Here is a 25,344-nt window from a genome sequence, read left to right on the forward strand (position 1 = left end):
TTGGAACTGCAGGTACCACAATGCCTCACAAACAGGAAGTAATCCTGATACTCAAGTACCACCGGAGGAAGTGAAACCTACATCTATCTTTGGACTGCAGAAACCAACGGTGCACAATCGGTGTAAATGGCTCACCTTGAGAAAGTTCAAGCAGAACGAAACGCGTCGGAAAATGCCACATGCTGTTCCTGATTCAATAAATTGACGAAAATACAAGGTTCGTGTTGCGACTCAATTACTTTCCGAGAGGGGAGAAGTGTGAGAATTAATATCGGCTGGCTCCGCCGAAGAGAAACGCACCACCATAAGAGCGCCATCATCCTCCAACCTGGAGCCTTTCTGCGGACTCGTGCAAACGAAGAGGGGGATGCGGTGCCGCCAGGGACCTGCCCTGGTATTGGACCTGGGTCCACTTCGAAAGTGAGCGGACTTGGGGAACCTTAACCCACACAATCTGGTGTTTTAAGTGAAAATAAAAATGACTCCAATTTCGGAACAGCAGCAAACTATATCACCCACTGGAGGGAAATAAACATTAGCCCTTGGAACTGCAGGTACCACAATGCCTCACAAACAGGAAGTAATCCTGATACTCAAGTACCACCGGAGGAAGTGAAACCTACATCTATCTTTGGACTGCAGAAACCAACGGTGCACAATCGGTGTAAATGGCTCACCTTGAGAAAGTTCAAGCAGAACGAAACGCGTCGGAAAATGCCACATGCTGTTCCTGATTCAATAAATTGACGAAAATACAAGGTTCGTGTTGCGACTCAATTACTTTCCGAGAGGGGAGAAGTGTGAGAATTAATATCGGCTGGCTCCGCCGAAGAGAAACGCACCACCATAAGAGCGCCATCATCCTCCAACCTGGAGCCTTTCTGCGGACTCGTGCAAACGAAGAGGGGGATGCGGTGCCGCCAGGGACCTGCCCTGGTATTGGACCTGGGTCCACTTCGAAAGTGAGCGGACTTGGGGAACCTTAACCCACACAATCTGGTGTTTTAAGTGAAAATAAAAATGACTCCAATTTCGGAACAGCAGCAAACTATATCACCCACTGGAGGGAAATAAACATTAGCCCTTGGAACTGCAGGTACCACAATGCCTCACAAACAGGAAGTAATCCTGATACTCAAGTACCACCGGAGGAAGTGAAACCTACATCTATCTTTGGACTGCAGAAACCAACGGTGCACAATCGGTGTAAATGGCTCACCTTGAGAAAGTTCAAGCAGAACGAAACGCGTCGGAAAATGCCACATGCTGTTCCTGATTCAATAAATTGACGAAAATACAAGGTTCGTGTTGCGACTCAATTACTTTCCGAGAGGGGAGAAGTGTGAGAATTAATATCGGCTGGCTCCGCCGAAGAGAAACGCACCACCATAAGAGCGCCATCATCCTCCAACCTGGAGCCTTTCTGCGGACTCGTGCAAACGAAGAGGGGGATGCGGTGCCGCCAGGGACCTGCCCTGGTATTGGACCTGGGTCCACTTCGAAAGTGAGCGGACTTGGGGAACCTTAACCCACACAATCTGGTGTTTTAAGTGAAAATAAAAATGACTCCAATTTCGGAACAGCAGCAAACTATATCACCCACTGGAGGGAAATAAACATTAGCCCTTGGAACTGCAGGTACCACAATGCCTCACAAACAGGAAGTAATCCTGATACTCAAGTACCACCGGAGGAAGTGAAACCTACATCTATCTTTGGACTGCAGAAACCAACGGTGCACAATCGGTGTAAATGGCTCACCTTGAGAAAGTTCAAGCAGAACGAAACGCGTCGGAAAATGCCACATGCTGTTCCTGATTCAATAAATTGACGAAAATACAAGGTTCGTGTTGCGACTCAATTACTTTCCGAGAGGGGAGAAGTGTGAGAATTAATATCGGCTGGCTCCGCCGAAGAGAAACGCACCACCATAAGAGCGCCATCATCCTCCAACCTGGAGCCTTTCTGCGGACTCGTGCAAACGAAGAGGGGGATGCGGTGCCGCCAGGGACCTGCCCTGGTATTGGACCTGGGTCCACTTCGAAAGTGAGCGGACTTGGGGAACCTTAACCCACACAATCTGGTGTTTTAAGTGAAAATAAAAATGACTCCAATTTCGGAACAGCAGCAAACTATATCACCCACTGGAGGGAAATAAACATTAGCCCTTGGAACTGCAGGTACCACAATGCCTCACAAACAGGAAGTAATCCTGATACTCAAGTACCACCGGAGGAAGTGAAACCTACATCTATCTTTGGACTGCAGAAACCAACGGTGCACAATCGGTGTAAATGGCTCACCTTGAGAAAGTTCAAGCAGAACGAAACGCGTCGGAAAATGCCACATGCTGTTCCTGATTCAATAAATTGACGAAAATACAAGGTTCGTGTTGCGACTCAATTACTTTCCGAGAGGGGAGAAGTGTGAGAATTAATATCGGCTGGCTCCGCCGAAGAGAAACGCACCACCATAAGAGCGCCATCATCCTCCAACCTGGAGCCTTTCTGCGGACTCGTGCAAACGAAGAGGGGGATGCGGTGCCGCCAGGGACCTGCCCTGGTATTGGACCTGGGTCCACTTCGAAAGTGAGCGGACTTGGGGAACCTTAACCCACACAATCTGGTGTTTTAAGTGAAAATAAAAATGACTCCAATTTCGGAACAGCAGCAAACTATATCACCCACTGGAGGGAAATAAACATTAGCCCTTGGAACTGCAGGTACCACAATGCCTCACAAACAGGAAGTAATCCTGATACTCAAGTACCACCGGAGGAAGTGAAACCTACATCTATCTTTGGACTGCAGAAACCAACGGTGCACAATCGGTGTAAATGGCTCACCTTGAGAAAGTTCAAGCAGAACGAAACGCGTCGGAAAATGCCACATGCTGTTCCTGATTCAATAAATTGACGAAAATACAAGGTTCGTGTTGCGACTCAATTACTTTCCGAGAGGGGAGAAGTGTGAGAATTAATATCGGCTGGCTCCGCCGAAGAGAAACGCACCACCATAAGAGCGCCATCATCCTCCAACCTGGAGCCTTTCTGCGGACTCGTGCAAACGAAGAGGGGGATGCGGTGCCGCCAGGGACCTGCCCTGGTATTGGACCTGGGTCCACTTCGAAAGTGAGCGGACTTGGGGAACCTTAACCCACACAATCTGGTGTTTTAAGTGAAAATAAAAATGACTCCAATTTCGGAACAGCAGCAAACTATATCACCCACTGGAGGGAAATAAACATTAGCCCTTGGAACTGCAGGTACCACAATGCCTCACAAACAGGAAGTAATCCTGATACTCAAGTACCACCGGAGGAAGTGAAACCTACATCTATCTTTGGACTGCAGAAACCAACGGTGCACAATCGGTGTAAATGGCTCACCTTGAGAAAGTTCAAGCAGAACGAAACGCGTCGGAAAATGCCACATGCTGTTCCTGATTCAATAAATTGACGAAAATACAAGGTTCGTGTTGCGACTCAATTACTTTCCGAGAGGGGAGAAGTGTGAGAATTAATATCGGCTGGCTCCGCCGAAGAGAAACGCACCACCATAAGAGCGCCATCATCCTCCAACCTGGAGCCTTTCTGCGGACTCGTGCAAACGAAGAGGGGGATGCGGTGCCGCCAGGGACCTGCCCTGGTATTGGACCTGGGTCCACTTCGAAAGTGAGCGGACTTGGGAACCTTAACCCACACAATCTGTTGTTTTAAGTGAAAATAAAAATGCCTCCAATTTCGGAACAGCAGCAAACTATATCACCCACTGGAGGGAAATAAACATTAGCCCTTGGAACTGCAGGTACCACAATGCCTCACAAACAGGAAGTAATCCTGATACTCAAGTACCACCGGAGGAAGTGAAACCTACATCTATCTTTGGACTGCAGAAACCAACGGTGCACAATCGGTGTAAATGGCTCACCTTGAGAAAGTTCAAGCAGAACGAAACGCGTCGGAAAATGCCACATGCTGTTCCCGATTCAATAAATTGACGAAAATACAAGGTTCGTGTTGCGACTCAATTACTTTCCGAGAGGGGAGAAGTGTGAGAATTAATATCGGCTGGCTCCGCCGAAGAGAAACGCACCACCATAAGAGCGCCATCATCCTCCAACCTGGAGCCTTTCTGCAGACTCGTGCAAACGAAGAGGGGGATGCGGTGCCGCCAGGGACCTGCCCTGGTATTGGACCTGGGTCCACTTCGAAAGTGAGCGGACTTGGGGAACCTTAACCCACACAATCTGGTGTTTTAAGTGAAAATAAAAATGACTCCAATTTCGGAACAGCAGCAAACTATATCACCCACTGGAGGGAAATAAACATTAGCCCTTGGAACTGCAGGTACCACAATGCCTCACAAACAGGAAGTAATCCTGATACTCAAGTACTACCGGAGGAAGTGAAACCTACATCTATCTTTGGACTGCAGAAACCAACGGTGCACAATCGGTGTAAATGGCTCACCTTGAGAAAGTTCAAGCAGAACGAAACGCGTCGGAAAATGCCACATGCTGTTCCTGATTCAATAAATTGACGAAAATACAAGGTTTGTGTTGCGACTCAATTACTTTCCGAGAGGGGAGAAGTGTGAGAATTAATATCGGCTGGCTCCGCCGAAGAGAAACGCACCACCATAAGAGCGCCATCATCCTCCAACCTGGAGCCTTTCTGCGGACTCGTGCAAACGAAGAGGGGGATGCGGTGCCGCCAGGGACCTGCCCTGGTATTGGACCTGGGTCCACTTCGAAAGTGAGCGGACTTGGGGAACCTTAACCCACACAATCTGGTGTTTTAAGTGAAAATAAAAATGACTTCAATTTCGGAACAGCAGCAAACTATATCACCCACTGGAGGGAAATAAACATTAGCCCTTGGAACTGCAGGTACCACAATGCCTCACAAACAGGAAGTAATCCTGATACTCAAGTACCACCGGAGGAAGTGAAACCTACATCTATCTTCGGACTGCAGAAACCAACGGTGCACAATCGGTGTAAATGGCTCACCTTGAGAAAGTTCAAGCAGAACGAAACGCGTCGGAAAATGCCACATGCTGTTCCTGATTCAATAAATTGACGAAAATACAAGGTTCGTGTTGCGACTCAATTACTTTCCGAGAGGGGAGAAGTGTGAGAATTAATATCGGCTGGCTCCGCCGAAGAGAAACGCACCACCATAAGAGCGCCATCATCCTCCAACCTGGAGCCTTTCTGCGGACTCGTGCAAACGAAGAGGGGGATGCGGTGCCGCCAGGGACCTGCCCTGGTATCGGACCTGGGTCCACTTCGAAAGTGAGCGGACTTGGGGAACCTTAACCCACACAATCTGGTGTTTTAAGTGAAAATAAAAATGACTCCAATTTCGGAACAGCAGCAAACTATATCACCCACTGGAGGGAAATAAACATTAGCCCTTGGAACTGCAGGTACCACAATGCCTCACAAACAGGAAGTAATCCTGATACTCAAGTACCACCGGAGGAAGTGAAACCTACATCTATCTTTGGACTGCAGAAACCAACGGTGCACAATCGGTGTAAATGGCTCACCTTGAGAAAGTTCAAGCAGAACGAAACGCGTCGGAAAATGCCACATGCTGTTCCTGATTCAATAAATTGACGAAAATACAAGGTTCGTGTTGCGACTCAATTACTTTCCGAGAGGGGAGAAGTGTGAGAATTAATATCGGCTGGCTCCGCCGAAGAGAAACGCACCACCATAAGAGCGCCATCATCCTCCAACCTGGAGCCTTTCTGCGGACTCGTGCAAACGAAGAGGGGGATGCGGTGCCGCCAGGGACCTGCCCTGGTATTGGACCTGGGTCCACTTCGAAAGTGAGCGGACTTGGGGAACCTTAACCCACACAATCTGGTGTTTTAAGTGAAAATAAAAATGACTCCAATTTCGGAACAGCAGCAAACTATATCACCCACTGGAGGGAAATAAACATTAGCCCTTGGAACTGCAGGTACCACAATGCCTCACAAACAGGAAGTAATCCTGATACTCAAGTACCACCGGAGGAAGTGAAACCTACATCTATCTTTGGACTGCAGAAACCAACGGTGCACAATCGGTGTAAATGGCTCACCTTGAGAAAGTTCAAGCAGAACGAAACGCGTCGGAAAATGCCACATGCTGCTCCTGATTCAATAAATTGACGAAAATACAAGGTTCGTGTTGCGACTCAATTACTTTCCGAGAGGGGAGAAGTGTGAGAATTAATATCGGCTGGCTCCGCCGAAGAGAAACGCACCACCATAAGAGCGCCATCATCCTCCAACCTGGAGCCTTTCTGCGGACTCGTGCAAACGAAGAGGGGGATGCGGTGCCGCCAGGGACCTGCCCTGGTATTGGACCTGGGTCCACTTCGAAAGTGAGCGGACTTGGGGAACCTTAACCCACACAATCTGGTGTTTTAAGTGAAAATAAAAGTGACTCCAATTTCGGAACAGCAGCAAACTATATCACCCACTGGAGGGAAATAAACATTAGCCCTTGGAACTGCAGGTACCACAATGCCTCACAAACAGGAAGTATTCCTGATACTCAAGTACCACCGGAGGAAGTGAAACCTACATCTATCTTTGGACTGCAGAAACCAACGGTGCACAATCGGTGTAAATGGCTCACCTTGAGAAAGTTCAAGCAGAACGAAACGCGTCGGAAAATGCCACATGCTGTTCCTGATTCAATAAATTGACGAAAATACAAGGTTCGTGTTGCGACTCAATTACTTTCCGAGAGGGGAGAAGTGTGAGAAATATATATATATATATATATATATATATATATATATATGTATTGTGAACAAGGTGGTAGATACCACCGAAACGAGTTGTCCTGTGTCAGCTTCTGCCGTGAAATAAACATTATTTTCAGTATTCCATGATAACGGTGCGTGCTTTTGGAGAAGGAGGGGTAAAAATGCCATTGATATATCTATATATATATAAATCCAGTTTAAAGGTAGTCCTTGTACAATGGAAGCCACTGGCAGCAATGTAGTTCATCATTTATTCAAGACAGCATGCACGCAGGTATGCAACGTGGACACCAGCATCAGTTCAAAATTGCCAGACGCGTTTCGGGAACTCTGTTTCCCTTCTTCAATGACAGTAAACATTCATGCGGGCCAACTGTGTGTCCCGCACAAAATATCTTCCAGGGCCCCGCCCACCTGGGCATTGCCACCAGGCCTTCTGGGTCCTGTAGTGCGGCACTGGTATTCCCAAGTGAGTCCGTTTGGCAGTTGCATTCATGTATTATTATTATTATTAAAACCCAAGTGGGGCGATGCCTGTTCCCGTAGCGGACCTGTTCGGCTTTGTTGCTGCCTCAGTGAAACTGCCTCCATTCACGCTGACACGCTGACACGCTGTTGCGCCAGCTAGGTACGCTGTTGTACGGCGGGCTTCTCTCCACGGCTGGGCTCAGTGAATATAAGAATACAAGAAAGGGATATTATAAATCTGGAACAGAACATTGAATAATCACACAAAATGTTATGTTAACAGCTGAAATTTGGAACTGCTGGCACGAGACATAAGAAACGAGAAAAGAGCGCATGGAAGAAATCCAAGGTAGTGAGTTGTTGATTTATACACTTAACAAATAAACAAGAGACAGCTAGTATTGGCATCTGACATTATCTGATTATTTGATAGCAACGCCATACTTCACACTGGGAAATACAGTGTAGCAGAAGTTTAAGTGATTGATCTAAGCAGGGGCAATACCCAGGTAAGACATGACATACAGGCTGACAAGAATACTAGCCATAATGTGAGAATAAGGGAAGAATTAATTTAAGTCCTTTCCCCAAACCCACAGTCCTAATTAACAGTGGACTTAGAAGAACCGATTGAAACACAGACCAGAAGTTGGAGGAACCTGGTTAATACAAACCCTGAGGCTGATCACAGGAATCAGGTATGGACAATACAACAGGTCCACTCTAGAGTAGATATCTGGCCAAGATGAATAATTTAATTAGGGAATATAGAGTGAGATCTTGGCAAGATACCAAATATGAGGAAAATGTAGGGCAATTGGGTATATGTATTTATGCGAGAGTTAAAGAACGATATGTTTTATAAAGAAGAACAGTAGAAAGTGGGAAGTGATTATTAAGACTAACATAAGAAAGCATAATGAAAAATAAGTGCCATTATACTGTCCAGTAATTTATTGTTTCTTTGTTTAAAAAGATTTTTAAGAATCGATGTCCTGAAGAAGGTGAAATTATTTTAGAACACCGAAACGCCGCGTCGACAATTTTTTCTCAAAACGTATTATTGTTTCTGATTGTATTTTTATTAAACACATTTTTTACGTGAAATTTAATGTATACATGTTTTTATAAATAGTGTGACTAATGTGTTTTTAAAATTGAAATGATTATGTTTTCAATGTACTGGCAAATGAAGAACAATAATAATAAAAAAGATACATAACAAATCCCGCTGTTTTAGTTTTAAGTAGAACTCTCAATGTTTGAATCAGTAGTTTTGTAAATTTGGTAATTTGTGAAAGTCTTTACTCTTTTGCTCAAACAAAGATAGAAGTTAGTCTTCTTATATAGTATGCCAACATAGCCAACCATAGACACATTTGTGAATCCATTCATGTAACACCATGGACATGCAAATCTGTACAACCTAAGCACTATGAGTATTGACACAATATTTCTAGTTCACCCTGACAGCTAGGCTCTGTACATATAATGGCAGTTATCTATAAAATCCAGATGTTCAGTCCAGTTACGTATTGATAAAGGTGTCTGAGCATACATTACTATAAACCAACTTATTCTAACGTAACCGTCCCACCCACCCACCACCCTCCTATTAGGCACGCCGGAGTACATTTTGTCAGTTAACTATTCGCACAGAGTGCTAACAATGCAGTGTCTAACACCATTACTCGTAGCAAAAACCAGTTCTGGGTGACCTGGAGTGTGGACATGTTACCCAGAAAAAATATTCCATACAATGTGTATGTTTTGGTTGTACATTACTCTAACTGAGAACCAGTTGGCTCCGATACATCCACTGCTTTAAGTGATTCCATCATACTGTCCCAGTCCATGGAGATGGGTTTTTTGCGCTGCCCTCTCTGTTCCTTACCCCGTAGCGCGGCGCTCTCTGCCGCTCCCCATCGGACCGTCTCCGTGTGCCACATGTGTAATCAAGGAGGGAACGCTTAATTCCATCTCATGGTGATGGTTCTTATCACCAGTAGCATGGCCAGGTCCGCAAATCTATACTGTGTTTTCCGTTGTTTGGGGCGGGGTGTACTCCCAGAAGGCAGCTTTCGGCTGCGTTCCATACCGAAGTGCCTGTAATGTCTGCTATTATGTCTCTTATTTGTGCCCAAAAACGACTTTGTTTTGGACAGTTCCATAGCATGTGGAACAAGTCCGCATTTGCCACTCCGCACTTAGGGCATGTAAGCTGGGCATCTGTGTATATGCAGTTCAAGCGATGTGGTGTAAGATATGCTCTGTGCAGTGGATGTATGACGTTAGAACGCGCGTGTTACCACGACCTACTATTACAACGCGGTCGTAACAACGAAAGTTGTTACCACGCATTGCGCTGGGGGGGGGCGCAAAATTAAAGAATTTAATTTACTATTCCAACACCAGTCCCCGTGGATAGTAGGGAAGGCGTTGGGATAGTGAATTAAATCATTTCCTATCCTTGAGCGCCCCCCAGCGCAATGCGTGGTAACAACTTTTGTTGTTACGACCGCGTTGTAATAGTAGGTCGTGGTAACGCATGTGTTGTAAGCGTTGCATACCCTGTGCAGCACCATGCATTGGATGTATTTGAATCTAGCATTCCTGGACACTTTCTTAGGATGCTATAAAACGGTTCCCCATTCCTTATCCATGAGACTCCGCCCAATGTCTCCCTCCCATTTTAGGCATAGGGAAGCCAGTGAGAGTCCAGCGTGTGCCCGGATGCCTCTGTAGAGCCATTGGACCAAGTGGCATCCTCTTCCCATTAGATACACAGCGTGTACTAATTCATGCACCGGGTGTTCCGCCCCCGCAGAGGACCATTGTTTTTTAACATAATGTGTAATAGCCTGGTGTAGTAAAAACAACGTCTGAGGGATCCCCCAGTTCTGGGTAAAGTTATTATGGTCCACCAGCACTCCGTCAGTAAATAGACAACCTAATGTGTCCAGTCGCTCGTGTCCACTGTTGAATACGTTGTGTATTAATCAGTTCCGTGGCAAGTGGTATACCTAGAAATGGTATGTTATCCGAATAGGAGGCAGCAGCCCTAGTATAGTGTAAGGAGCGCTTCCAGTAGGCTAGTGCCTCTTTAAGCAGGGGAGGGGTAGCAGGAGGTATGCGGGTCCCCGGCAGTAGCCATGTGTGCAGTAATCCCTGAGTCAGTGTCCGCGGAGTGTGGTCAATCTTGTGCAAATTTTATCCAGCCAACCAGTGCGATAACCACTGTAGCTGACTGGCCATGCAGTATGCCCTAATGTCAGGGGGAACTAAGACGGGCTGAACGTAGATGGCGGAAGAACTACCTCAGCACAGAACGCACCAAATACAAAAAGACCAAGAAAGCGTATCACGCCTTAATCAAACAGGCTAAAACAAAGTATTTTACGTCAGCCATAGCAACAGCCAATTGTAAACAGAAGGCGATTTTTAATATTGTAAAAGACTTTAGTAAACCCAAATGTCTAACACAGGACATCCCTCCCTCTCAAGTGCTTTGCAACTCCATCGCAGATTTTTTTGAGGAAAAGGTTAAGGGTCTGACGAAAGACTTTGAGGTTCCCAGCTTTGATCAAATATGTGAGGACGAAACTACTAGGCAGGAAGTCACCCAGCTTACAGCTTTCCATACAATCAGCCTGGAGGAGACAAAAAAGGCCATCCTGGCAACCAAATCAGGATCACCATTTGATCCATGTCCGGTAGGACTCTTACATCTTATTGCGGATATTGTCAACCCGGACATAAATGTTATAGTTAACAACTCTCTGTCCACCGCCTATGTCCCCCCTGAATGGAAACTGGCAGCTGTAAAACCCTTACAAAAAAAACAACTTCCCGACCCCTCCACACTATCCAATCTACGTCCGATTTCATTACTTCCAGCTTTGTGTAAAATCACTGAGTCTACAGTGAACAAACAGCTGACACTTTTCTTGGAAGATAATGAAGTATGGCACCTCAATCAGGCTGGTTTCAGGACTCAGCATTCCACCGAATCGGCTCTCCTGTTCACTACGGAAACTATCCGCTCAGCTCTAGACCAAGGCAAGAAGGCCGTCCTGATACTATTAGACCTGTCGGCGGCCTTCGACACGGTCTCACATGCCATCTTAATAGACCGGCTAATAACATCTGGCATTAAAGGTATGGCCTTAGAGTGGATAAAAAATTTTCTTAGTGACAGGAGACAAGTGGTGACTCTGGGGGAATTCCGTTCCAGTGAGAAGCCACTGTCAACGGGAGTACCTCAGGGCTCCAGTCTGAGTCCGACATTGTTTAATGTTTACACCGCACCCCTGATTCAGCTGATATCGTCCTACGGCATAGATGTAATAGCTTATGCCGACGATACCCAACTGATCCTGGTCATGGACAAAGACAACCAGGCCTGGGAGGAAAAGCTTAAGTGCTGCTTAACGGCCACCTTTGAGTGGATGCGGAAAAACCACCTAAAATGTAACACAAGAAAGACCGAGATCATGCCCATAGGCTCAAATAATGATTTCATCCCCAGACTGTGGTGGCCTGAGAAGGCAGAAATTCCACCCCACACTACCTCCTCGGCTCGCAACCTTGGGGTACAGTTTGACGCCGATTTATCCTTTAAACATCAGGCGTCAAAAGTGGCAGGCACTTGCTTCGGGGTAATAAAAATGCTCAGAAAGTTCTTCGACTTGCTGTCCCTCGAAGCAAGGAAAACTGTTACAATTGCATTAGTCACCTCCCGCATTGACTACTGCAATAGCCTGTATGCTGGTACCAATAAGATGGTTACCCATAAACTCCAGATGGTGCAGCATGCAGCTGCAAGGCTGGTTCTGAAATGGCCAAGAAGATCCTCAGCAACCAAAGCCCTCAATGCACTACACTGGCTGCCTATAACTAAAAGGGTCCTCCACAAAGTTTTAACAATCACTTTTCGCGCTGTGCATAATTTAGGTCCCACTTACCTAAGAAATAAATTTGTAAAATACTGTCCAAATCGCGCATTAAGATCCTCAAATGCCAATCTTTTGACCATTCCTAGTTTCAGACTCAAAACCCGCGGGGGTAAATCCCTAGCGGTATTGGGTGCCAAAGCATGGAATGCCCTACCCCCTCTATTAAGAGCACTGGACAAGGAGTCTGAGTTCCGCAAGCAATTGAAAACCTGGATTTACAATCTTCCAGACCCAATGGCCAGAGCGCTAGTGTGATCCCGGTTATGGTCTCCTTAAGCAGTAAGGCAACCTTTTCATCTGGTTGTCCTTATATTGGCGCCGAGATGCTCCTTGGAGCGATTGCTAGCGCGTTATAAATGGACTCTACATCATACAGGGGCTCCCAACCCACCCTCTCCCGGCCTCAATCTGAGTTTTGCCAGACTAATTCTCCTGCTGCCCTTCCCCTAAATCAGGTCAGCTAGCAAAGCATACAACGTACGGAATATACTGTATGGAAATAGGATAGATAGGTTAGTGAAGAACTAAAGCACAACCATTTTGAATATCGCCACTCTACCCATGACCGAGAGAGGGAGGGATGCCCAGAACACAACCTGGGTCTGTATAGCTTACTTAAGGTTGCCATCAATTAGATCTTGTGTCGTCCTGTATATTTGGATACATAGGTATTTGAAGGTAGTTGCTGCAACTGACAAACTAATGGGACCAAAGGGGATATGCCCCGGGCTGTCCCTGTAGGACACGTAGAATGCATATGATTAATTTTTATTTCAGAAATGGACTCGAATTGGCTAAAGATAGAGGGAACAGGCTCAAGGTCGTCCTGTAAATTATTAAGATATAATATTTAATCGTCTGCGTACGCCGATACCACATGGTTGGTTTCTCCTAAAAGGATACCCGTCCCCGGCCCCATCCGGAGTCTTAGTAGAAGGGGATCCAGGGCTAGCACAAACAGGATGGGGGAGAGGGGGCAACCCTGTTTAGTGCCCCTAGACACAGGGTACGGATCGGAAATGTTGGAGCCCGCACGGACCCGGGCTGTGGGAGCAGTGTATAGGAGTTTGACCCATCGGATACATTTGGGTGGTACACCAAATGTATGCAGCGCCTGAAACACGTATTCTCAATGAACAGGTAGTGCATTGGAAATGATAAATTAGAAGAAGGTGATAAATATATAGATCCATAGGTACCATAAGTTTGTGGATGTGGATGGTGTGGGCTGGGTATTGCTAAATGGGAAAATGGGCAGCATTTCTGGCCCTGGCCCGTCTCGAACAGGCTCAAACAGGCAACTGCCCTTGTCCTCTCTGCCCTTAACAGGCTCAAACAGGCAACTGCCCTTGTCCTTGACGCCCGGGCTGAGACGCCCTAACCTTGGCCTTTTATAGCCCTAGTAATCAGGTGACCCCTTCAGCCATTGGGAACCCTAGCCCTAACGCTTTCCAATCACAACACTAGCCCTAAAATCTAGAACCAATAGGAGACCAGGACATTACAGCCAATATTAGCCCTAGTCCAAGCACCCAATCAGTTCAAAAACAATGATCTGCAAGTCCAATAGAGGCCCTAGCCCTACCAGTAGTTCCAACCCAAGTCCAAGCAATAATAATAATAATAATAATAATAATAATAATAATCATCCACATTTGGCAATGGCACAGGAAGCCCTAGTCCCTACTTCCAATAGAAAGCCGGACCCTACTCTTAGTCCCACAACTAGTCCAGCAACCAATCACACCAGAAGCCCTAATCACTAATTCCAATAAAAGGCCTAACCCTAGCCATAGTCCCACCCTACTCCCAACAACCAATAACATGGAAGCCCTAGTCCCTACTTCCAATAGAAATCCTAACCCTAGCCCTAGTCCCAACCCTACATTGATTGAATCACAGACCCAGATACCAAACAGAACCGTCAAATACCCAGACCCAGAAACCAATTAGAACCGTCAAATACCCAACCAATGAGGACACTAACCCTAATCCAATAGAAACACCAGATACAACCACCAATCAGTGTACACATGTACCAACCATTAGCAGACCATATAAGGTCCCAGCAACCTCAGACAAGGTTTGCTGGCCAGGGAGTTGGAAGCTGCTTCTCTGTTCAGAATCTCCTAGGAGACAGACAGGCTCAATCCACACTTTGGACTTCTGCAGGTAAAGGCCTCACTAACTTGAAATCTAACAATACTGTTTGAATAAAACTGTCAGGTTAGTCCTGACAGCCACTGTAGGGAGTTCAAGGTGGAGAGCCTCGGCCACCTTACGCAACACCACTGCATAACTCGCACCCTCCTCCGTAGCCACGGTAGGAGTTAGCATGCCAAGGTCAGGAGAGGTGTCAAGACCGCTGGCATCCCCCAAATCCTCAACCCAGTCCGGGACAAACTCACACTGTGCTGTGAGAGGGTTCCCGGACCCCTCCCAGTCCTACCCTTCCTCCGAACGCTGTGGAACAGGTCGAAAATACAGAGGCTGGTGGACATAGGGGTAGAAAGGCCCCATCGGTGTCGGAATCGGCGTTGAGCGACCGGTTCCGGAGTCGTGTCCACTTCAGGGCTGAAACCGGGTACAACGTCGTCCGGGGGCACGGGCGACGTCGGGAGTGGTGCCGGTGGGGTCGAAGTCGGTGGAGGTGTCACGAGGTCAACCGGTATCCAGGCCTGGATCCTTGGGGGCCCTGCGGCGCCGGGGCCAAAGCTGACAGCGATGCCAAAGCCACTGACAGTACAGGGCGAGGACCCCCAGTCGGGCTCGCGGGACCCGACTGCTCAAAGAGGCAGGCCATGGCTGCCAGAAATTCCTGCCGCTGGGACGGAGTCACCGACGGACCCGGGAAGGGCGGGTAGGCAGATGGCGACACAGTAGGCTCTGCCGGAGCCGTGGGGGAGGCACCATCCGCACTCTCAGCTGAGACAGGCGAGGGGAAGTCCGTGAGTGATGGTGCTTCTTCGACTTCTTGTGATGCTTCGCCTTACCTGACCCTGAGTGAGAGGACTTTGATCCCGAAACACGATGGTTATAGCTCAGCGACCCGCCCCTCTCCCCGGTGGAGCAGACTGCCGGACTTCAAGCAACTTTCGGAACCGCTCCCGCAAAGTCTTTGGCGCCATTGCCCAGCAGTCAGGGCACGACTTGGGGTTGTGGTCGCGCTCCAGGCAGAAAAGACACACGAGGTGCGGGTCCGTCAGCGACATAATTCAGTGACAATCCCAGCAGGACTTGAAACAGGGCATCCCTAAGGCACCAGTCGATCGACTCGAAAAGGAGACAAAAAGGCCTTGAAAAACTCAGTCAAAAAGTGACTGGGGGTACCGCTCTCTCCAGATCTGCGCTTGCTGCGCAGAAAAAGAAACAACTAAGTAGCTGCCACAACGCCATCTCGGCAACCACGACGCCAATGATGGACGCGGAGCCGCACGACGCCACCTTCCGACACGCAGGGGTACTGCTGATAAAAACTTTCCGGATCCAGTCGAACGCCTGGGGGGTAATTCTAAGGTAAGAAATCTATCACTGTGTGTTTCTTTCAAATATACATCCATTTATTGTTAATTTAATGGAGGTCACTTATGCGGTCCCCAGACTTTGTCCTGGGAAATTGCTTCCTCTAAGTTTTACTGTGATAGACCGCTTTACTATCAGTGCAAAGAATCCTTTGGGCACCATTCTGAAATGGAATCTACAGGTATACTAACCAGATCCTTGACGCCCAGGAGGTTTCCGCCTTTTAACAGGCTTGATCGAGATCAGATTATGCACTTTGATGGCCTCCCGTTGCTCTTCCAGCTGAGCTTCTTTGTGTATTTAATCAATGATCTTAGGACCTTGTTCACATCTTCGGGGCACCCAATTGCACAATCTCAGATCCTCCTCCTAATGAATGACTTGTAACCTTCACAAGATTATTTAATAAAACTCCCCATTCCCCATCTGACAAAATTAAAAGGCAGGCCAACATTTATTTTTATTGTGCAACCACGGCTCGAATACCATTACAATTTAACTAATTTTCTATTATAAACCTAAATGTATTGTCAAGAAAAAGAAAGGCGACGGAACAGGGCTCTGTCATTACTATCTATCATGTAAAAACAAATGCCCTTTTGTTACAGAAATTGCACGAGATTAATATGTAGTGTTTAACAGTGCAGGCTCCGAGCGTTAACATCGAAGTCTCTCAGACATATTGATGTCATGAAGAATGCAACCTGTGTAGGAGTGCTGTGCAGCATGCAACCTATGTAAAGGTGCCGTCTAGCTTGCACCCTGTGAATGACAGCCATGCAGAATAGCAGAATACAATCTCTGTATGGGTAGAAGACAAAAAGTGACCCTTGTATAGGTACCATGCAAAATTCGCCAAATGCGCGAGTGCCAAGCAGAATGTACATGTACTGGCGCCACGAGGAAGTTAGATATGCAGTCTGACATGCCAGGAAATAGACAATGCAGTAGCAGGGTGCAAATCGAGCAAGTACCACATATCGGAATATCCAGCGTCAGTGAATGCTAACAATGCAACAAGTAGCTTTCCAGAACTGACACGCCCTATACTATCACGGCCTGAGCACAAGCAACGTGGACATCGGTCAAAAGGCCATGCCTGGCTGTCAGTCATTAACAGACCGTGAGAGGGTCCAACCAATCCCTCCCAATTAAGCCTCATTAAAAGTGCATGGTCTTTTAAAGGTCTGTGAAGTACTCGGGCGGCTGTGTGTGTGTGCCCAAGAAGCTGTTTCAGGGGGTGGAGTAGGTGTGTGAATGCACTGCCAGCAACCTGTCAGGTCAGGCAGTGTTCAACACTTGCATCACCCTTTCTCTGCCTGCCATTGCGCTCCATCCTTCTGAAAGGTAAGAAAAAGAACGTCCATTTGCGTTTCAAATGTCCGATCCTGCAGCAGCACACTTCCAAAGCCCATACATGACAGTAAACCCGATTAAAGACCACATTCTCACGATTTTCTTTAAAAAAATCTCCCACTTTGCTCTTCTGAAATGTTGGCATGTATGCTCCCTCTCACCACGCGGGGCACTAAACATGCTTTCCTGGTCCTTTAATCCCTCCTTTCTGCGCTCCAATTCAGAACGGCAGGCTCAGGCAGCCAGCCAGGGACTTTGAGACTGTAAACGCCGTCTGGACTTCCTCAACCGAACACCTCTAGCCTACACCAAAATGGCGAGCACCGACTAACTTGCAGCAGCTCGGACACAACCGTGTGCGGACTTTATAGCCAATGAACACTTCGGCATTCTGTGTGGCGCATTAGGATTGGTTGAGATGCCCTTCATTCTCCAATCCAAGATTACTTTTCATATCAGCAATACTTCACACTCCAAGTCGACTTCAGTCGTGGGATTGGTGGATATGCGACCCGGAAGTGCCTATATTACAGCTAAATGACATCAGTTAAGTTAAAAAAAAATCAACACATGATAACGGGCATTCGGTTGACTTCTCTGTCACAGTCCGGGTAAGTAGTTAATGCTGCTGTGCCTGATTGCTGAGTGTGTGCATGCCATTGGTGGTTTACGGTGAAGTGCAGGAAGGAGATCGTATGGACGTAGAGGGATTAGTTTAAGAGAACTGCTGGAATCGGTAGTGCAGGCGTGTGGGAAGAGCTGAATATTATTAATTCATGGCTCAGTGGAAGGAGGATGCTCTGAGGCTAGGTGTGGTTGGGATGCTCGGGGAGGAGCTTCTGTTTAGAATATACCTCTTTCAACCTGTTGATTCCCAAAAGAGGGCAAAGTATCTTTGTTGCTAGTGTATTCTCTTTGAAACGTGCACAGCTGTAGGGTGGTGGATGTTTCCCTCACTGATAGAGTGGAGGTTATGCCAACGAGATTGACAGCCCATAAGAGTGCCGGTTAAGATGCTTGAAGAGGGGCTTTTGGTGACGAGTGTTTCTAACCAAATTTTGAGTAAGAAGTAACCGGATGAATTGAAGTGGAACAGAACTGCATTTACCAGATAATTCATTAGACTGTAAAACTAAATCCCAGGAGTGAAAAACTGCGTCCTTGGTGAAATAAATACATCTTTTAACTGTATTATTACGTAATGTAGAAATAGAGCGATATAGATGACATAGACACTTATTGGTAAATGGAGTGAGAACACGTGACAGGAGCCCAACTCTATTTTATTCACCCGACTCATGCATGACCTGTGACACGGGTAAAAATGGGTATGCGCTAGTGTGAGGGATAGATAGCCTTAACAGAGAGTGCACTAGGAGAAAGTGCCGTTAAACAATGTCACCATTATCAGTGTATCATTGCCTCAAATTAGGGACAATGACGGAAGCTGGATGAGCAATAGTAAGACGTTGCCACCAGTTCATAGTATGATCTGTTGGTTTACTTTTCGAGCACTGGTTGTGGATGTGTCTATACAAGATGATCAACTGCATCCATGGCAGGCTGATTCTTGTAGAGTTTGAGGATGGATGGGTCCATATGGCTGACATTTGCAGAAACCTTTGGTCAATGTTCATCGTTTCATAACTAGTTATTGGCGAGGGAGCATTGTTGACGTCTTGGGACAGTAATTAAGATGCATGACTTCCACATACTGTTTCTAGTGACATGGACGTGGTGACTGCATTTCTGTAGTCGCTTCTGAGCCACGCCTGTGTCTGGTATCCTCTTAGTGGAGTAGTAGAAACTCTTTCTATCGGGAGGATATGCAGCTTTAAAATGATGCAACAGGATAGTGTGTGGACTGCATGTGGGGCTGTGTATGTCTCTTCTGGGCGGCCTCAGTTGCACCGATGAGACGCTGGATCACAAGTGCAACCCTTTGAGGCTGGTGGAGCATAGTCTGGGTACATTGAAGACTACATTAGGATACGAGTGGTGTGAACTGAAAGAATGTTGATGGTCTGGCATTTCCTTCAGAGTGCCAAGAATTCCTTTCGAACTTGGCGTTAGAGTATTCATGGCCTATCTCACTCAAGTCAGATTGTGAGTGCCTTAATAGGTGCTATGGTGTTGAACGTTTGAGCGGAACTGGTACAATTACACGGAGCAGTTTAGCCACACTTACCAAATTTATTTCTGGATCAGTTTCTTACGGTTGGCAGCACTAGTTCAAATCAAGGCAACTGTGGAGACGAAAGTTATTGAATTTTTACTGCTTCAACTTTTCTAGTGGTTGCTCCTTTTCAATTATTGTAACTTTCTTAATTGTCTTGGCCACTGCCAGCTAATGTGTGGATTTGTGGTAGATCATACATGGTGTTTCTCGTCCTCCGTTGAGCATGAAGACTGTACTGCCCCTTTGGGAGGACTGTGTTGGCAAGCTGATAGTTTGCTTGAGAGTAGCTGGATGAATTTGATGTCCCAGTGAGCTTGTGAGATTATAGATTAATGCAGGTGAAGGATCTATCGCCTCTTAGGAAGAATCTACATCTTTTGCATATGCAAGATATTGGTGGTGGTTCTTATATAGGATTCCATGGCTTGTATGGCACTTGGTGACGGATCTCAGAACAGTTGTTGAGGTATGCTATGGGTAGAGACGTAGGTGTGCATGGAGTGACATATGCTTTTTTCCCTGCAAGCCCTTTGCCAAATGTACATAAATGCGGAGCAGTAATGCGGGGGCACTTAAGGTGGCTTATGTTTTTTCCTCTGCTTCTCTTGGATTAGGCTGATGGGAGAACAGCAAAACCTTTTGCCTTGATCCTCTTCCAGTGAGGACTGCTTTATCATTTGTAGAAGATTTTGTGGAGTCAGTTCCGTAGCTGTGCTTGACCGTCGCTGTATCCTGTCTTCTTTGTCAGGGCATTTCTTCAACTGTGCTCAAGAGCTGGAAATGATTGATCTGTGTGCTTTGTTAGCTTGGACACAGCTGGTAGACAGGTTTGTCAGGATGTAATTGTTACCAGTGTAGGAGACCGAGCAGGGGTGTTGGAGTATGTGGATGCTGTTCTGTTTACCCTAATATGTTCAGGAAACTAAAACTGACTTGTGTTTCTCACCCATCCCGATGAGTTATGCTCTTGTTTAGAATAGTTATCATGAGTCAGACAAACCTTTCGGGAGATTCTCTTGCAGGTGCTATAACAGAGCCCTAACCTGAACCACTTAATCAGCCACATACATATATTGATGCTTTGTAGTGTATTAGAAATGATGTGCTATTATCATATAAACAAATTGAATAATAATTATCCTGGTTCATCACCCATCCCTAACCTATTAGTAAAATTCCTAATTAAGTTGTAATTAGTAGTCAATTGATGTATTGGTCTAAAATAGCTACGATCTACCATAAAACTTGCATAGTCTAGAAAGTCCCTCCTCCCCATGCCTGTATGCAGGAGGTACCGAATTAGAGCCCAGATTTTTCGAATGTCTTCCCCGCAACTGATTTCCTGCTCCAATTGCTAGGGCATTTTATTCCCTTTTCAAGTAATAGTCGCTAGAGCGAGTAAAGGCCCTCATGCTTGGAATCTTAATTTGTTACATTGGACAGAAGGAAATGCTTCTCTTTTGTAGTTAGTATATCAAAGCTATTCATTGCATCTTTTTAATCCCACCAATACATTTTCACAAGGTTAACTTCCTGGCAAATGCTTGTGTTGCACTTGAGATGAGTGAGAACCTATGGAAGGGAATCCCCAGCATCCTGAATTACTTCAAATCACTACAAAGAAGGAGGGTTAGCCTTCTTTTCTGTGATGCCTCTACTCTGAAAGATCATTAGTGGGATCCTAGCATATTTAAGATATTTTTATAGGCTGCTTACCCACAGGTACCACTTGTGGCCTGCTTCATCATCGGATCCTCACCCACTGCATTTTGTTTGAGTGAGTGGGCTTGGTTCGGTTTGTTAGTGGAGCACTTAGCTAAGCATGAGGGATATAAGGCGGAATTAAAATTGTCTTCTGGATCCTCTCCTGATTTAATTTGAGGTCATTTGGCCAGGTTAAAAACAAAGTGATGTATCTGGGTATAATGACCCGAAACATCCATGGGTTGACATGTTTCAGCCTTCTATGTGCCTCGAAGGGTCAGCAGGCTTTCTAGTGCTTTAACCCCTTCTGTGCTGCGCGAATTTTGCCCCGGTGCTGAACGTTCCATTGGGCCTATTGAACATGACGGAACGGTTCCGTCATAAGCACAGGCCACCTTACGCTCATGACGGAACCGTTCCATCATGAGCATGGAAGGGGTTAAAGGTGTGGATCAGCATCTTGAATTGGCATCTCTTCTGTATGGGAAGCCAGTGGAGTTTCTTGAGGTGGGGGGTGAGTCTGTTTGGGCAAGTCAAGGATGAGTCTGGCCGCTGAGTTATTTATGGTTTTAAGTCTCTTCAGGTTGGGAGGGGTTATTTCTATGTGGAGTGTGTTGCCCTAGTCCAGGCGGCTGGTGACTAGGGCTTGAATGACGGTTTGTCTGGTGTTGACAGGGAGCCTTTTGAATATTTTCCAGAGCATGCGAAGTGAGGAACTGGGTAGATGAAACTGCGTTGATCTGGCTTTTTATGGTGAGTTTGCTTTCCAGGATAATGCTGAGGTTGCGAGTATGGTCTGTCAGAGAGGGTGAAGATCCTAGTTTGAGGGGCCACCTGGAGTCATTCCATAAGGAGGTGTTGTTGCTGAAGATCAGCCCTTCTATCTTGTCTGTGGTGAGTTTCAGGCAGTTGTTTTTAATCCAGTTGGCGATGCTGGTCATACATCTGTGGAAGTTGGCCCTCTTGGTGGTTGGCTATTCCGAGAGTAAGAGTATGAGTTGGTTGCTATCTTCATAGGGTATGATGTTTAGTTAATTGGTTCTCTGACTATGTTGGCCGGGGAGGAGGGGGGGTGGTGTCAGGTACGTGTTGAACCTCGTGGGGCTGAGAGACAAGCCTTGAGGGATGCTGCAGATGATGTTCCTGGGTTGCGAGGTGAACATAGGTGGATACTCTGAGTTCTGGGTAATATGTTGCACCAATGTACCTGGCACAATTAGTAAGAAAATACTGTGACCTCTCACCTGAGGTATGATACCCGATGGTAAAATTGCTTGTTTTCTTCTTTAAAAAGGGTGAATGCTCTCACTCACAGACGGGACATGATAAATCATCGAGTTTCTATTCACCGTAGTGACATAATGCTACACTTTTGAGCTCCCCCTGCGGCTCTTTACAGAGGAGTGAATAGTGTGCCTTCCTAGCATTCAACCCAACAGGGCAGCAGTTTTTTACCAATGGGTTCATGTTGTCTACTCAAAAACGGAATAATAGTAGCTTATTAATAAAATATGTAAACATCAAAAAGCTAAATTTAAAATGCTCTGTAAATGTGAAGGAATTTGAAATTGAAAGCTAAAAATTAGGGTGGTATCCTTTTCTTGATTTGCGGGACCAGCGCACGTACAGCAAATTGAATCTAGTATGGATGATTGGTGGTCTTAATTGAAGCACTTGTATGCTTATATTTTTGCAATTGAAGCCTCATGCCTCTCTACTGCTGCAGGAAGGCAAGCCAAGGACTGATGGAGAGCAAATCTGCAATCATTGGAAACAAACTCAAAACACTCCATTAACCAGCATACACTATAAGAAATGCCCAATCCCTCTGATCGAACACACAAACCACCCCCACCCCGTCTTCACTAACGTTCCCAGCCTATGCTACATGAGTGCACTTCAGTCTACTGCACCCTAATTACCTCCTGTCTGCCACCATACAACTAATGTCAGACCAAAGTACCTGGTATAATAAATAAGAAATAACTTGGGCCTTTCACTGGAGAGACTATGCCAATGGGAAGAGACCAACTGCTTGGTTTCTTCTCTAAAAAAAGATGAAGGCCATCTTTTGGGAGATATGTTTCATCATCGGGCCCCTGCTCACTGAAGGCTATACACGGTGAGCTCCCACTAGAGCTATTTGTAGTAGAATGAATAATGTGCCTTCCTAGCATTTACCCTCCTCTAGGCTGGCTCACAAATTTCTAAGCACCAGAATGCTACACCATAAGTAATTGTGCACTTAACAAATGTAAATATTCGCCATTGGGATTTGACTAAATGAACTTCTTCTGAAACTGTCACCTCTCAAACCAAGGCATTTATTTGAAGCATGTTACAAAAGTAATTAGAACAATGTAACAGTAAAGAACTTCAATGTATGTATAATTCTTGAGTTGTTGGGCAGCACACTTCACAGTGCTGATTCTGTGGTGGTTCAAAAATAGTGGAAAGGGGAATGAAACAAGTTCTGCTTAACTCCATCAGCATAACTTGCTTCATTATTACCCTCCACTCGTTCCTGCTCAACTGTATTACCCAGTGCTTTGAAGAAATTGGATCATTGCAGGGGATGTGGAATATACCAGACTCAAGATTTGGAGTGTAGGAGGAAGATGGAACCAGATGCTACATTTGTACTGAATCTAAGTGCTGCTGCGACAAGAGAGAACGAGTGGAAAGGAAAGAAAGAAGCGCAAGGAGGAGCACATGAGACAAGCAGGAGGTAACATCGGAACAAGTGAACTCAATGTTATGTTGGGTTGGTGGCTTGTTTACCGTTCGTGTCCACCCTTAGTTAGATCACTTCATGCATACTTAGTCTTGTGCTATCTTCCCTCGTTACCCTCAGCACAGGGTGAAAACCGGTATTCAAAAGAGTGCAATACATCAGCAGAGGTCTTAAAACCAGTCTGTCTTGTCAAATGCTCAGTTAGTCCCTTGATACACGTTTGCCCACCAGATAACTTTTTTTTAGGTTTGCTTATTTTTTAGCTCTTGGTAGACAGGCACAGCTGTCTCCAATACGTGCTGCCCACTTACTCACAATACACATAGAGTGAGCTTTGAGTTATACTACCCCTCACACCTCCACCAATGCCCAAAACATTGGCTTATTTGGATTAGCTTCTTAAGACATTGTCATTCAAGTCTTAGACCATCTCAAAGTATCCTGCCTCCTATGGAGTGCTTGCCTCGTAATGCATGAGGGATTATTTTATATCTAAAAAGTATAGCCGGGGGCCATCTTGGGATCAGTCTTCTCCTGATATGATAATCAATAGGACATTAGGGGGTGTATAGCCACGTATTAAACATTTTAATATGTAGACACTTGATCTGAGCTGACCACCTGAGTTGGGAGCCCCACCAAAAAGCAGAAAAAAGTCTTGGTGTGACTATCGTCGTCGAACTAACCATCAAGTCACAAATCGGGTCAGTAATTTCTTCATCCTTCCTAATACTCTGCAAAATAAAGAAGATTGCTAAGTTTCTCACCTTGTTAGCTAACCCAAATGTCTCATCAAAAGTCTCCAAACTGTCCAGAAACAGGCAGTCCATCTAACTTATAAACCACCGAAACAATGCCACATCACCCCCTTCATGAAAGACCTCAATTGACTGCCTGTAGAACAAAGAACGACTTTCAAAGTGTTCTGCATCATTTTCAAAACACTCCACAACAAAAGCCCCTTCATTACCTCCTGATTCCACAAAAATACCCTTAAACGCTCACTGCGATCTGCTCATTTGAACTGCCTATCAGTTCCCAAATTCATGATGAAGAGACTTGGTGGGGTTTCAGATTCTCGAGCATCGCTCTTAACCTAGGGAACGCTTTCCCCTTGAGATAAGATCAGCATCTTGTTACTCGGAATTTAGAAAAGCATTAATAACCTGGATATTAAGACTAGCTTACAACGAACCCTCTGCCTACCCTTATTCACTTGTTTGCCGCCTTCTTAGCGCCATGAAACCGCTCAGTGAATGTGTGCTTTATAAACTCCAGTAACATAACATACATACTGTATTACTCCAGTATCATACACCACTATTACCAATGCCACACAATGAGCAGAACAACTAATGCCATTATTACCAGCAATACCAGTACCACACTAGCACCATGACCACTGCAATGCCACACCAGAAATACCACCCCCACTGGCATTTCAACCGCCAAAAATGAGACACCAGTACCACTAATGCCACTGGCAATGGTATCAATACCACCAGTCGTAGTGCACCATTGTTACCATCTCCAAAATCCCAATTCAGCCGCCACCACAACCGCCAATACCACAACCAAAACTACCAAAAATAATATAGCACCAATACACCAGAGAGCGTTGTCAAAGCGAGTAGTTGTGGTTTCCATAGGTAATC

At 45.9% G+C, this 25,344-nt stretch overlaps 1 protein-coding gene across 3 annotated transcripts in view; it reads left to right on the forward strand.

The window, feature by feature from the left end:
- Nucleotides 1-17,358: 17,358 nt before the first annotated feature.
- LCLAT1 (lysocardiolipin acyltransferase 1) overlaps nt 17,359-25,344 on the forward strand; it is a 554,842-nt gene continuing 546,856 nt past the window's right edge. For all 3 annotated transcript variants that reach the window (XM_086927978.1, XM_086927975.1, XM_086927976.1), the window contains exon 1: nt 17,359-17,683. The gene's annotated coding sequence lies outside the window, so the exon portion shown is untranslated. The remainder of the gene's footprint in view (nt 17,684-25,344) is intronic.

Source organism: Lissotriton vulgaris, chromosome 6 (assembly GCF_964263255.1).
Source record: "Lissotriton vulgaris chromosome 6, aLisVul1.2, whole genome shotgun sequence".
In the NCBI taxonomy this organism is placed as follows: Eukaryota; Metazoa; Chordata; class Amphibia; order Caudata; family Salamandridae; genus Lissotriton; species Lissotriton vulgaris.